The sequence below is a fragment of the Neophocaena asiaeorientalis genome, unplaced genomic scaffold (assembly GCF_003031525.2).
Source record: "Neophocaena asiaeorientalis asiaeorientalis breed wild unplaced genomic scaffold, Neophocaena_asiaeorientalis_V1.1 scaffold46, whole genome shotgun sequence".
Lineage (NCBI taxonomy): Eukaryota > Metazoa > Chordata > Mammalia > Artiodactyla > Phocoenidae > Neophocaena > Neophocaena asiaeorientalis.
Genome location: NW_020175393.1, coordinates 15623856 through 15639703, shown reverse-complemented (window position 1 = coordinate 15639703; position 15848 = coordinate 15623856). Strand labels below are relative to the sequence as shown.

At 40.1% G+C, this 15848-nt stretch overlaps 1 protein-coding gene across 6 annotated transcripts in view; it reads left to right on the top strand.

The window, feature by feature from the left end:
- Positions 1-15848, top strand: part of PKHD1 (PKHD1 ciliary IPT domain containing fibrocystin/polyductin) — a 600926-nt gene that overhangs the window by 480006 nt on the left and 105072 nt on the right. For all 6 annotated transcript variants that reach the window (XM_024765924.1, XM_024765923.1, XM_024765919.1 and 3 more), the window contains one exon: positions 3507-3647. The gene's annotated coding sequence lies outside the window, so the exon portion shown is untranslated. The remainder of the gene's footprint in view (positions 1-3506; positions 3648-15848) is intronic.

Genomic DNA, 15848 nt, shown 5'->3' with positions numbered 1-15848 from the left:
GCTCCGTGGCATGTGGGATCGTCCCAGACCGGGGCATGAACCCATATCCCCTGCATCGGCAGGCAGACTCTCAACCACTGCGCCACCAGGGAAGCCCATGTCTCTAGGTATCTTTGATTTCCTTTTTGATTTCTTCAGTGATCTCTTGGTTGTTTAGTAATGTCTTGTTTAGCCTCCATGTGTTTATTCTGAATCCTTTTTCTGGAAGGTTGCCTATCTCCCCTTCATTTAGTTGTTTTTCTAGGGTTTTATCTTGTTCCTCCATCTGGTACATAGCCCTCTGCCTCTTCATCTTGTCTACCTTTCTTGAAATGAATCTCTTATTAAGAGAGATGTTTTCACCCTTTATCTTATGTGATTATTGAAAATCATTTTGCTGAATGTGTGCTTTAATTTCTACATTCTGATGATTCGATTTTGAACTGTGTCTTATCCACCTGTAGTGCCTTACTAGTTTTTCTAATGTTGCCTTGTACAACTAAGACTTCAAAAAAAAAACAAGAAAACTGGAAAAGTAACGCTGTTGTCCCAAAAGATAGACCCTGCTGCTTGACTCAACCGTTGTCTTGGGCTCACCATTCTCATTGCTTTATTAGTTGAGAACAAGCGAAGGGATGACAAACAATTTTGGTTTTCCTCAAAGACGAACTGATTGAAAATCTATAGATGGGGAAAAGTGGAATGTGTCATTGGAAGAACCAGCATTTATTCCTCTATGAGCAGTTGAGGAAGATGAGTGACCACCAGAAAGAAATTAGACCCAGAGAACAAAGCAAAAAGACTAAGGTTCTATGCCAGTAAGAAGGCTGGGCAGTCTCAACCATCAAGAAATCAGTAAGGAAGACCTGGCCACCAATACAAGTAAGGATGGAGACACAGTGTGATGTCCTGAATCAATTCTGATCCACTAAGAAAGACAGCTATGCTATGCAACTCTGAACACCAAAAGTTCTACCAGACTGGCTGGTGGTGCTATTTAGGGAAGAAATTAAATGTGTGTGTGTGTGTGTGTGTATATATATATATATATATATATACACACACACATACATATACATACATATATATACACATATATATATATAAATTAAATGTACGCATATATAAAATTGGACATAGCTACATAAAGTACTATAGTGAAGTTTTCCTAAGTAGAAAGTAGAAAATTGCTCCTGGCCAACAAGGCACTTTTAATAAGTTGGATGACTTTATCTGGAAATTCCAAGGGTTAGTCAGTTCATCATCTGTGTTCATGAATTCAAGTATTGCTTTTGCTAAGTTATGATTTGTGAGAAAGTGTGGTAGGATCAGATTAAAGACATGAAAAGGTGGAGAGCCATGTATGTGTCTGTGCTTGTGTGCTGGTCCCGTAGATTCTCTCCATTGTCAAGGAACATAGCACAATTCCTCTATCTTTTTGAAATGGGCCTTTAAGTATAAGTATCCCGAGTCCCACAGTTTTCCTCCTGATCCATGACTTTCTGGGTTAATTGTGAGAATCATTAAATGGATTTGCAAACCCTCCATACGTATAGTAAGCAAAGGTGTGGTCTAATGTTTGTTTAATAATACAGTGTTATGTCTCTCAACTACTGTAATTTCCATGTTCTTATTGATTGTAATTTATAACATCATTAGCTTTCTAAACTGCCATTAACTAATGATGGACTCTGTAGGCTAAACAGCTCTTTGAAATCAGTTACTGACAAGTTAGCCCCAGAAGCATTTATCAAAATGGTAATGGATCCCTATTGGAGTGACAATAAATTAGGTTATGCTCTTATCGAATTAAACAATGGATGAAGGAAGATTAGCTATCAATAAACATCCATAAAACCTTCTCGATTATTCCCAGTCAATTATATCAATTAGAGATCAAACAGGGAACCCCTGCAGTAAGTTAAATAAGACTAACCAGAGCCCAAAGAGGCCAAATTGTGTTACAAAAATGCAACACCAGGGGCAGCTGCAAAAGAGGTAATTATTACTGCCATTGACAAAAGGGCTGCTTTATTGGAACATGGGGTATTGCCTGGAGGCTGGCTTCTGGCTAAAGGACAAAGACTCCCTAATAAAGGCAAAAGGAAAGAGAGGAGGAGACAGGGGACTCGGGAGAACAGGAGAAAGAAAGGGAGAGTTGTGTGATGCAGAGTGCATGGTTGGGTAAGAAAGAGGACTGCAGAATTATTTGTATATATGCAGCCTATCCTTTTACTGATACAGTTTTTAAAAATTTATTTCTTTATTGAAGTACAGTTGACTTACAATGTTGTATTAATTTCTGCTGTACAGCAAATTTAATTAAACCTTTGGCTTGTAAGGATGTTTCCTTAGCTCTCTGCAAAACACCGACTTTTGTGAAGGCCATTATCATCTTGAAAGTTTTAGTTATACATACATATGTATGTATATGTGTACATGGACAGACACGTCGGTAGATAGATATCCACATTCAATTTTGTTGGAGAAGGGTCTTAATAAACCTGTGTTGATTTTCATTAAATTTCTTCCTTAAAAGAACTAGAAAGCTTTAAAAAATGGCTTAAAGTATGCTTTCAAGTGATTTGAGATCACTGATGAGATTCAAGGGGAAATAAAAAACAGGTGAGTTTTCCTAATGGTCAGACCTTAATTTCCATACACCTCTTACACAGGAGACTCTCAGTAAACACCTGTTGTTCAGATTTGTCATAAGGCCTGAATTTTACTTATGGCTAAGAGGAAATCACAAAGGAGAGGAGTTTTGAGAGGTCATCTGAGGCTCTGAGTACAAAGCTCTTCTGACATATGTGCCTTATGGTCTTGCTGGTATTTTTCATAAAGGATGTATATACTTTTGTTTCATGCCTTTGAATTGTGTGGACAATTTATCATGTGTTTCCGACAGATTCCACTTTATTGTTTTCCATGAGAAATTGCTCACCAGGAGCTGCCTCAGATTCTTGGCCTCTGCATGTGTTTCACCCCTCTTGGAGCCCAACTTGATATCCATCCAAGGACCTTAAATTACTTCTTCTCATTTATGATCTTTATAAAGCTCTTTTGGGATTGGCTGATGGTGCACAGACACTAAAGAGACCTTAAAGAGCGAAAGGGAATGTTGGTGGGGAGGCAGCGTGTTATGCTGTGGGCCTTGGAGCTAGGAGTGAAGAGCTCGGATTCAGTATCTGCTGCTTGTCTGCTCTGTTTTCAGTTGGTTTGCTTAGATTCTCTCTCTTCATCAGTAACATGGAGATGATACACCCAGCCTCGCAAAGTTGTCCGCAGGTGACATCTGCATCATGCCTACTGGCCATGTCAACCTTCCCATGAATTCACTTAATTTTGAGCCTTCAGTCTCCTCATCTGTGAAGTAAAACAATGATCCTCAGAATCTTGCAAGGCTTTTGTGAGGCTCAGAAGTGAGAAACCGTTAGAAAAATACTATGTCAACTATAAAGCACTCAACAACTGTTAGCTGCTATAAAAATCATAAAACCACAATTATGACCTCTCTTTTATTCCAGTGTTGATTCTAATGGGATGCTTCTCAGAAAAAAGGCCATTTTACATGGAACCAAGAAAGAATTCACCCTTTTCCTACCCCGATGCTGACCACGGTCTCGCAGTCGCTCACACCACCATTGATCCCCATCAGTCTTCTGCTGGTAAGCGTGCATGCTGTAACCTTGACTCTGCATTGACCTCTGAGGCACTGGGGGCTGCTCCCATCCTCTAGGAGTTGTAGGGCTTCTAATTCCTAAGTTCCCATGTTCTCCTGGTGTCCTTCTCAATGCCCCATCCTGACCAGGAAGTCCTCCAACAGCACTGATCCAGCCTTCTTTTCCACTTTGATTTGGGGATGGAAAGGTTTCAGAATTGCTACAGAGAATCAGAACAGGACTTTATCTGAATGGGGCAAAAAGTCATTCATGAGAGGGCAGTCTTAGCCTTACATAAGAAGATACCTAAAAGGTTCACATCTATAAGGCCGAATATCTTATTCCTTTACTGTTTAAGGAAAGACCAAATTCAGGGGAAATGTCCTTGGCTGCAAGAAATGAACTTGGGAATATCGGCAACTACCTACGAGTCAGATTCTGCAAAAGAGAATACACCTCATTCAGTGTTGATGTCTCAGGAATATATGGGGTGTATTTAGAAAGATCTAAAACATGACTCAATGTGTAACTGCCCTTTGTAGTATGAAGGGAACTTAAGGGTTTGGGTTTTGTACTGGGGTTAAAAAATCAGGGAACCTAAATCTCAGTGTTGGCACCACGGCAGAGTCTTTGACAAGTGCTCACTGCTGTGGTCTTTCCCAGGGAAAAGCAAAGGCTTCGTGACTGCAGGTAAGATTTTTATTGTTATTTTGGGGGAGTGAACATTTGTCAAGCTTTTACCATGTGGTAAGTACTTTACTTACATATTTTTCTTTTGTAAACCTTCTGAGTCTTTCTTTCTTCCTCTGTATAATGAGTATGTAGTACCCATGTCAAAGTGAGTGAGTGCCAACTTACTAAAGATGACACACAGTTTGTAAGTAGTGGACCTAAAATTTAAACTCAGCTTGTTTCACCAAACACCATACTCTTCCTATCACCCCTTGCTGTCTTGCAGCAAAGTATATTGTGAACCCTTTTATTTACTATTATTCTTTCCTTCATGCATTCATTACTTTTACTACAACTTGGTCCAGTCCCTGAAAGGTATTTTATAGATATTCATTCAAAGGAAATGCAAATTATGCTTAAGAAAAGAGGGTAAGGGAATGCAACTCTTCATCCTTCCTGTGTTGTAAAAGTGAGGAAATACACTTCCCTGCAAATAACAGAGCCATTCTTTTCCAACGTTTATTCTAAGAATATTTTCTGTCTACAGATGGTATAACACAAGCCCTTCCTACTAGTAAGCATCAAAAGCGTACATGCAACCTCACAGTTGGGGAAATAAATCGTGAAAACATATGAGCCCTCCCTGAAAAAGTAGGTAGTTTAATAGTTGTAGAAGCAGCCTGAAAAATAACTTAACCTCCAGTCTGAGGATATGATAACCTCGCCGTGATATGAGTGTATCTGTTTCTATATAGAGGCCAGGAGCAAGTAGGCACACACACACATATACATACATCTAAAAATTTTTGCTTTTATAAACAATGATTTATTGAGATTATTTCTACCTATGTAGCACTGTTTTCTGTAGCAGATGATTCAAGGCAGGAAGAAAAGATGTGTCTGCAGGGGATTGGTTGGAGACAAGGGTCATAGACGAAATTCCGGCATGAATTTGAGAAGCCTGCAAGGGAGAAAGAATGGACATACATGAAACACGGGTGGGAGTTCTAAAGCATCTTATCAACATACATAGGGTTATAGGACAGTGATGAGATTTAAATGGGAGCAGATCATTAGAAAAATGACACAAATGAACTTACTTACAAAACAGAAATAGACTCACAGACAGAGAAAACAAACATGGTTACCAACGAGGAGAGTGGGAGGGAGGGATAAATTAGGAGTTTAGGATTGACATATACACACTACCATATATAAAAGAGATAACCAACAAGGCCCTACTGTACAGCACAGGGAGCTCTACTCAATATCTTGTAATAATCTACAAGGGAAAAGAATCTGAAAAAGAATATGTACGAAAAACTGAATCACTGTGCTGTACACCTGAAACTAACACAGCATTGTAAATCAACTAGACTGCAATTAAAAAATTAAAATAAAAGAATAAATAAATGGGAGCAGAGGAAAGGGCCTTAATACATAGTGTTCTTCAAGAATGCGTGCAGGGACTTTCCTGGAGGTCCACTGGTTAGGACTCTGCACTTCCATTGCAGGAGGCACAAGTTTGATCCGTAGTTGGGGAGCTAAGATCCTACCTGCTGCGGGATGTGGCCAAAAAAAAAAAAAAAAAGGCTTGCAGACCAGCTATGATATTGTTTTAAGACCATTTGCCAATGACGCTCCCTTCTTTTTTTTGGCAACACAGCTCCTTTATGCCCTCATCCCATTAGTCTGAGGGGTCACAGGTAGACACCAGCTGCAGGGTTTTCAGCATCCTTCCCCAAAACCACATTTTCTTGCTACTCCAGTAAGAGGAGAGAAGGGAAGAGTTTACTGATTTCCCATCAGGCCTTCAGACCCAGGGTCCCTCCCGACTGGCTCCATGCAGAACTAAGCATGTTTTCACATGCCCTGCCTGGTGGATGTATGGTCTGAAGGACAGCCTCTAAAATGTACAGAAGAAAAGGAACCTAGTTAACACAAACGCTTCTGAAAGCCTAAATATGTATTTAAAACATCTGTGGTTCCACATTACAAAATGCATATTAATGTCAGCAGTACACAAAATGATACACAATAAAATGCAGATTTTAATTCAACACGATGCCTGAAATTAGCGAGTTAAATTAGCTACAGTAGTTAAGGTTTATAAATGAGCTTCACTGAAGCTACACAAGATTTCTGAAAGCAGCATTAGCAGTTGAACAGGCATTTATCACTCTGAAACAGACACACATTGCCACATTGCTTTTGAAATCATCTGGGCGGTCTTGAATGAACTTGTGGCCGTTTCATTAAATTCTCGATGGCATAATTTGGTCTGTGATTTCCATTTGTTCAACTGGCCACTTTAAAGAAAGTTATTTCTCTGCATGCTTAAACTCACTGCCTGGTGCCTCCACATTTACGCATCAGATTTCTGTGAACAATTTCTGCCTTTGATCCCCAGGACTTTCCGAGGATTCCTTTAACTCACGTCTCTTGAGCACCTGCTCAGTGCCAGATATTGTTCTCGGTCCTGAGGATAGAGCAGTGAACAAAGCAACCATTCCTGATGGTGTACGCTTCTGTCTTACTTGGGGGATACCAATGCTAAACAAGACAAAGAAGTCAGATGTAAACAACATCAGGTTTATAAGAAGAAAACTATGGCAGAGTTGGAGGAGGGGAAGCCTTCGGGGTTTGGGAAGGGAAAGGAACACTGAAAAATTGGTTGAAGGCCAGGGAAGACCCCCCTCGGAATGCGAAGCTTAAGTCAAGACCTGAAGGAAGTGAGAGAAGGAGCTATGTAGATACCTGGGGAAACAGAAGATTGGAGAAATGGCAAGGGCAAAGGCCCTGAGGCAGGTGTGTTTCTCAAGTGCTTGAGGAACAGCAGGGAAGCCTGAGTGGAGTGAATGACTGGGCGAGTGTAGGAGCTGAGGTCAGAGGGGTGAGGGGGACAGACCAGCCAGGAGCCTGTTAGCTGTGGTAAGGACTTTGGCTTTTTTGTTTGTTTGTTTGCTTTCAGATACTAAAATATTGACTCTAAACTCAAATACCACAGTTATTTTGATACTAAGGTAACAGGCCAGTGTTTAGGATAAAATCAGAGTACCTTGTTTCTCTTATTTAGTGTCACGGCTCATGGGGAAACTATTATTCATTGCTTGCATGTTTTTACTCTATTTTTTTTTAACTTTTTTTAAAAAAATTGAAGTATAGTTGATTTACAATGTTGTGGGAGTTTCAGGTGTACAGCACAGTGATTCATATATATGTATATATGTATACATATATATATTCTTTTTCAGATTCTTTTCCCTTATAGGCTATTATAAAATATTAATATAGTTCCCTGTGCTATACAGTAGGTCCTTGTTGATTATCTATTTTATATATAATAGTGTGTACATATTAATCCCAAACTCCTAATTTCCCCACCCCCTTTTCCCCTTTGGTAACTATAGGATCCTTTTCTATGTCTGTGAATTGGCTCTTATTCTACATGAGATAAGAAGTCACTGGAGAGTTTTGGACAAAGGAGAGATGCTTATGTTAAGAGTGTGTCTTAATCTTTTGAACCAGAGGACAGTGCATACTCATGGTTGGATGACAGAACCAACTGGTTGCTGCTGCAATCAACAAAAGGAAGTGAGGGTCCTAAGTGGGGAGAGAGACAGCCAAACTGAGGGAGAAACTTGCCGAGTTCTGCCTTCAACTCATTCCAAATGTTTTATTGAAATAAAATTTTGTTTCAAAGAATACAGAACTGGAAATGACCCTCCAAGGCTGCAAGTCCTAAAAATAAGTCTTTCTTAGTAAAACCCTTGGTTTTTAGTTCCTACACATGTTCTTTTCTATCACTGGCTGCTTTGCACATGGGAACGTATTTCCAGTGCATGACAGTGTTTTAACTATCCAATTTCCTCTTCACCCAGGAGGCATATAGCCTTAAAAAAAAAGAGGGGAACACATATTTGTTAATATTCACCTGGTATAAATTGTTTCTGTCTTAGGCAAGTAGCTGCATATCTGTAGGAAAAGACAGTACACTAAAAGCTTGATACTAAATTCTTCTCTTAAATCATAGACGTATAAATGGTAATACCCACAAGCTGAACCCGGTCCTGAAACTAAAAGAAGCCTAGTGCCATTACTGATGGATATTGGATGCCTCGACTCTCAGCACTATTTGATGATGAAGCTGTCTCCAATTTTTGAAGGGAGTGGCTTTCAAAATTGTCCTTTTGTCCCATAATTGGGAACTTTATTATTTTCCCTGATAAGCAAGATTATTGGTGGTATTTGGGCTTCCTGGTGAGCTTCTGAAGGCTCCTTAACCCAAAGCATAGTTGGATGATAGCAAAGAGGTGATGTCTGAGAACAGCAGGCCAAGCTAAGGGCAGAGAGAGGAGAAGAAAGAGGGAGAGAAAGGGGTTTCTTTCCTCATTGAGTCATTGAGACAGAGCCAGGCAACATCTTGAGTGATGGTTTTCTGGGTACCTGTCCCTAGACACCTCTTTCCCTCTAACCAGTAGTCCCCCTCCCAAGTCTCCAGAGGTCTTATGTCCAGTAACACTTCAGCCTGCCTCGCACCAAAGTGAACCACAGGTGCAAATGGCTCCACCACCTCAAACCAAAGTCCACTGGATCCAGGACACCTGGTCCCAGCTACATGTTGGGAGGGAAACTGACCAATGATTTCCTTCCAATGGATGAATGGCTAATAAACTGGTCACGTATGAAGTCTAAAAAATAGAATATCTTCTAAGCTAATAAATCTAGAATGAGTATAGTTTCTGTCAGTATGGCAATATGAAGTGAAAGAAAAAAAAAACAAGTTACTAGAGAATAGAAGAAGGGGACCCACTAGGACAGGTGCCGAGGCATCAGATCTGCTCTTTGGCCCTGCTTGTCTAAGTATTTCCTTTTCCTCTAACTTAGAGCCTAAGTCTAGGGTTTAATTTTCCTCAGATATGCAAATGAGGTAGCAGTGTTTGTGGTGACAGATGTGGGTTCTTGATGTGCCTGGGATTGTGGGGGGAAGAGTAATAGTGCCCAGGGAGGTCAAGGTCAAGTTGGTAACTTTTAATTTTGGTGTCAACTCCAGAAGATAAGTACCTCCAAGTCCCCAACAGCCATTTGTGCTCGCTTAGGTTCACTTTACTTTGCTGTTACCTTTTTTCAAACCCAATGAGTACAAGAGTTTTGAGCAAAATAAGTTGTTTTAAAGGTAGCTTACTGTTAGCCTCATAAAAACAAAGCATACAATAACTTCCACGAAGAATATAAAGCATTTCGTGAGTCTTCTGTCATGTCTTGGTGTCTGCAAGCTGGTGATTTTACGGCACTTTTCTTTTAAAGTAGAATATTACCTTTCAGCTTAGAAATGAACGGTAAGTCTCAGAAGTGTTAGCTCCATGAAAATAAATAAGAATCATGCCTAAAATAAGAACCTAGAATAGTTACCACTTAAAAAAAATAACAGCTGAGCCAAGACTAGGAGGGTTCGAAAGATAGTCAATTTATATAGCTACACTCAGGGACATAGTTTAAATTCCACAGCCTCCAAGAGTATTTTTGCATAGAAACTTGGCTGGAGTTTCTCCTTCTCTCCTCTTCTCTGCACCCCCTTCCAAGTTCCCACCTCCACCATAAACAAAGAAAGTGTCTCCATCATAAATCCAAGGGCTGTCCTTCCATCACAGCCCCTTAACAACTACCAGGAATGCCCAGGCAGGGGAAAACCCTTAGCAAGAAGGTTTGTAAATGGTGTAGAAAAGAAAAGCTTGGATATTTTATTGATAACTCCCTCCCTCCAATTTCCTATGTGCCTTTGCCTAAGTTACGAACAACCAAATTAGTTGATGTTCAGGCCCTCGGAACTTGTGAAATAATCATTCCTCACTAAAGAGCACAGTGGGGGTAATTCTTAGTTTTATTTGTTTTCTTTAACATTCACCGTACCTCTTTTTTTTTCCCATCCTTAATTCATGCTCCTATGGTTTCCCCCTCTGTGCAACAGCTATATATTGCTTTGAAAAATCAATAAATCCTTTGCACATAATAATGCTTACCTACTCTACCTCACAGGGGTGCTGAGTAATTAATTAATGTGTGTAAAGTGCTGGGAGATCATACGACGCAAGACACCCTATAAGTGTGAGGAATTATTATTAATAAGTGTTATTACCCAAATGCCTCTAGATGTCAGCAAAACATCTTTTTAAAAATATAATTGGCAGCCAGTTTCGAATCGCCCAAGTTCATTCTTTCTCCAGTGCCGGGCAGACACAGGGAGCGTGGCAGCCATGCCTGTGGAGCCTTTTCTTTTGGCTGAAGAAGGTTCATTGAATCTGAGACTCTGAACTTCGTATGGAAGTAAGCGTTGGAACAAAGCAGCGCTTGACTGCCTGGAGGTCTGAATGTGTGGCAGGCTGGGTCAGTCTCTGGACACTCAGTATATGAGATCAGTCTTTTCTCCAAAAAGAGCACTTCATCTCCTCATTAATGAAGCAATTGGTGTTGGTAACAAGGGGATAGGAAGAGGATATAGATCCTTTACGTGCATATTTAAATGTATGCACATTTTCTCTCTCCTTGTTCAAATATATGCACGAGAAGTTTGTAATAGAGAAACAGGCATGGGCAATTCTAAATACACTGAACCCATGGCTGGCTGCTGTATGGGTTTTATTCCCTGGGGGAAAGATGAAAATTATGGGAATTTTCCACAAAATGTGGTGATGGCACCTCAGACCGATTTTTAACAGAGAGCACCAAGTAACCTAAGTGACTTGGTGTTTATCTCAGTAACCAGTTGCTCATGCCTCTGCTTTCTTCTCGTGCATCATTTGGTCCAGGGAGATAGAATTGTGAGATGCAGTACAGGAGAGTGAAGCCGTGGCCAGGGGACACAGTGTGTGAGTGCTAGGTGACGGTGAACTGGGACAGCAGACAGTAAGCTCCTCTGAGAAAGAGACCTCCACTCAATTTACTGTAGTTCAACCCAACACCCCTTGATTTTGTAGTGGGGTGTTAAGACCGTTTAGCTCAGCGAATACTTCTCAGAGTGGTTAAAATTTTATTTAGAAGTCCTCAGGATTAAAAAAAAAAAAAAAAAAAAGTTCCTACACGTTATATTTAAGTATAGCAAATTTCAAATTATTTTCCCCATTATCCAACATCACACAGACTTTATTTCTCAAGGGAGTTTCACAAAGACGAGGTTGAACTGTTTATTCTGTTTTGTTTTCTTCGGTGATTAGGGGAGTCCTTTAAAGAATCTGGCTCCCCAGGGCAGAGAGGCACCAGCCTGTGCCCCGGGCAATATGCCTGTACATGCACACACGGTCCTCTTGGGCAAGAACGGAAATGCCCTTGAAAACTCTAGAATAGCTTTCTCCAGGCCGGAGCTTGAGGCTCTGACCGCTGGGATAGGAATAGGGTCTGGGCTTGGCATTGGCAATGAACGTGAGCATTTGCTTTACTTGATTGTGCCGTGGTCAGTCTTGTTGCTGACAGATTTGAGCCCCAGAGAGGTGGCCAAGGAGCGGGGGGCGGGGGGGGGAGCAGCAAGAGAGAGAGGAAACAAACATAAACATTGTTTAATCAGCATTTTCTCTAATAAATTTAAAATCGCACCTAGAACATTGGATCGCATAGAACACTGTTCTTACTTTGGAGTGACAAATGTCAGACTCCACAGGAGCATTTCGGAAGGATTCAGATACGAGGAGAATTTCCTCCAGGTATGAGGCTGGTGGCTGGTCAGTAACGTTTCGGTGCACATCTGCCATCGGTCCCTCTTCTCTGCGTTTTAACCTGCCAGCCTGTCTCCTCCTGACACGTCTCTTTACCCGCGCGGAGGTGAAGCCAATCTCTCAGTTTCCCAGTTCCCCTCCCGGGATCGTCATAAGGCTTAATTAAATGATGTTCATAAAGCATTCGGCTGTTCAGGTGTCCCTGGATAAAATGCAAAGCACAATATTATTGTGATTATTATTAACTGAGATGATCCTGTCAGAGGCAAGGGATGCTTCCTGTCAGCTTTGGAGAGTTCTACCCTGGCCTTTATCTCTGCAGAGAGGATTTGCCAGTGAGATGGCGGAACTGTAATTCTTGATGTTAGAGGAAACTTAGAAATGCCAGAAGAATTGACGACCTGGAGTTGTCAGGATGATTTTTGAGAGGAATAAAGAAAGATTTTGCAAACAACCTACGAGGGTCCTTCGTTCTAGTACTTCTCCCCCGAAAATAATTAGGACTTTTTATTAAAGGGGCTGGATTAAGAATCTCTGGAGAACGTAGTAGTGATTGTTAAGAACCAACACGGGGTCACCAAAAACAAGCAATTTCTTCAATCTTCAGGTTTTTCCTTTGATAGGATCCTTAGACTAAGAATTAGGGAAATGAGATCAACATACAAGCGAGACTTTAGTAAAACATTTGAAAAGCCTCTCAGGAGAGCTTTTCATCGGGCTTTCAGTGGATGAGTTTGAGGACCACTGACTGTTTATGGGTAAATAATCAGCATGCAAACAGCAGGAGCCATAGGGCAGTGGGTACTGGGTGGGATTAGTGCTGGGTGGTAGGGTTCCATCCTTGACTGCCCTGTCCAACATTTTTAATTGATGACTTAAAGTGCCATATCATCTAGAGTGACAGTGAATATACTGAATACTTTTAAATCGATAACTGGGGCTTGATAGACTAAATCTTAGAAGATAAAATTCAGCAGGAACAAATGTAGGCTATACCAATTGCCAAAGCCTGGGCAGAGAGCAATGAGGCTAAGCACAGAATACATGATTTGGGGCACTCACCAAGCTTGGCAGGAGGCCAAGGCAATCAAGAAAGATAGATGCCATTCAAATTCCATCAACCAAGTATGCTGTTGAGTCCTGGGCAAAACAGAAGGGTATTCAACACGCTGGGGCATGGACTGTACGGTCTTCGAGGGCAGAGGCTGTACCTTATTAAGCGTGGGATCAACGAAGCCCCTGACACAGTCACAACTCCATAAGTGTTGAATGAACAAATTTAGGATTTGGAAACATGCCAAGTGAAGCAGGATCGATGAAAGTCATGATGCTTAACTTGGAAAAGAGAAGACTTGGGATAATATGATCACTATCTCTAAGTATTTGAAGGAGCGTTGCCACGTGACAGAGGGACGAGATGGGTCCTAATGGAGCAAGGGATTACCCAGGGGCTGGTGTGTTCAGGGCTTCCCAGTTACACACTTCTGGTGGCAGTGTTCACATAGGAAGCAGCTCAGGAGCCCTGGAGACGTGCAGTATACAGCCTGTACAGCTGTTCAAAGCAGCTCTTAGAGTATGTAGGCTTGAAAGGAGTGGAGACTTTTTCCCTATATTGAGTGAAAATCAAATCAAGCTTTCCCAAGGGTCTATGAGCTGCCTTCAGATCTAGAGATATTGCCGACCTGCTTTTCTAAATCATGGGCTTTAGAAGCATGTTTAAAACAGGAAACTCCTGTTTTAAAATGTGGCAATGAAGTTAGTTTCAACTTAAGTTAAAAAGTAATTATCTAAATGTTTTCCCTTAAAGAAGGAGGAGCTTGAACATTTGCGAATAAGGACAGAATCTGTATGCTGGCTAAGAGCTGGCCATCCAGTAGAAAAAAAACAGTGTTATTTAAAGAGTTACACATTTTAAAATCATTTTTACTCTTAGACATCAGGATATAATTTATAAAAATAATAGACATTAAGAAATACCACTGGTATTTTAATTTTAATACAAATTAGCAGAAGAACATAAATGATTATCTAATATCTTTAATACTGGTATGCACTATATGCCAAGTGCTACTCTAATAGCTCTAAAACTTCTAATTCACTAAATCCTCCTAGTAATCACAGAGGGTGGGCACTATTGTTATCTCAAATTTACAGATGAGGCTACTGAGGCACAGAGAGGTTAAGTCACTTACTCAAGGTCACACAGCTAGACCGTGGAGAAGGGGAGTTTAAATTCAGGTGCCTGGCCTTAGGGCCCCTCTTTTAACATCACACTGTGCTAGCTCTCTATAAAAGCTCCCCAGAACCCACATACACTCATCTGATCAGAGTTCTTATATTACTTTATCTACAGTCCTTCAAAACAAATATTAGAAATGTAGCATGTATTATGGCTGGTTTTGCTGCTCATTTGTTGGGAACAAGGACTACCCATATCTAAGATATATTATTTTCAGAGACACAATGCAAGTAGCAGCCCTAAACATTTTCTCTTATCTTTTCCTTTATAAACACAACAGAAAAAAAGGTTTTAAAGATAATTACTTTAGCATGAAGTGCAAAATTCCAAACAAGAGGTTATAATAGTATTTGTAAGGGTTTTAATGCTGTAAAACATAGTTAATTTTTAATCCATGGCTTCATACAAAGGCCCCCAAACCAAATTTAATATATTAAAAAAATTTGTACACAAATAATGTTTTGTCTTACATAAATAAATAGTAAATGAACCTCTCACACTGGTCAGAATGGCCATTATTAAAAAGTCTACAAATAACAAATGCTGGAGAGGGTGTGGAGAAAAGGGAACCCTCCTACACTGTTGGTGAAAAGGTAAATTGATACAGCCATCGTGGAGAAGAGTATGGAGGTTTTTTTAAAAAACTAAAAATAGAACTACCATATGACCCAGCAATCCCACTACTGGGCATATATCCTGAGAAAACTCTAATTCAAAAAGATACATGCACCCCAATGTTCATAGCAGCACTATTTACAATAGCCAGGTCATGGAAGCAACCTAAACGTCCATCTACAGATGAATGGATAAAGAGGATGTGGTATATATACACAGTGGAATACTACTCAGCCATAAAAAAGAATGAAACAATGCCATTTGCAGCAACATGGATGGACCTGGAGATTATCATACTAAGTGAAGTAAGTCAGGCAGAGAAAGACAAATACCATATGATATCACTTATATGCAGAATCTAAAATAAGGCACAAATGAACTTATTTACAAAACAGAAACAGACTCACAGACATATGAAACAAACTTTTGGTTACCAAAGGGGAAAGAGGGTGGATAAATTAGGAGTTTGCGATTAGCAGATACAAACTACTATATATAAAATAAACAAGGTCCTTCCATATAGCACAGGGAACTAGATTCAATACCTTGTAATAAACCATAATGGAAAAGAAAAAAAGAGTAAATGAAACAGTACATACTTATTAAATGGGAATAAGTAAAACTTACTTTTACATGTCATAAATGTTATTAAATATGATATTGGAATGTACTTTATCAGACGATTTAAAGTTATATACAGTCCTTAAATGAAATATATTTTATTTGTGAAATTTTCTTACCCTGTACCAGGCAACAATGGTGAAATGATTAATAAATGGCTTAGGGGGTTCTCGAGATTATGTTTCTGTGAAAGGGATTCACAGTTTTAAAATGTTGCAAAATCCCATTACGGACTAATCCAGAGACAAGTGATTGAAATCACAGAATGTGGAAGGCCTTTCTCACTGTGGCGTTCTACCGTCTGACAACGCCAGCATTTCACTCTGCTCAGAGGGTGAGTTCAGAATATTTATT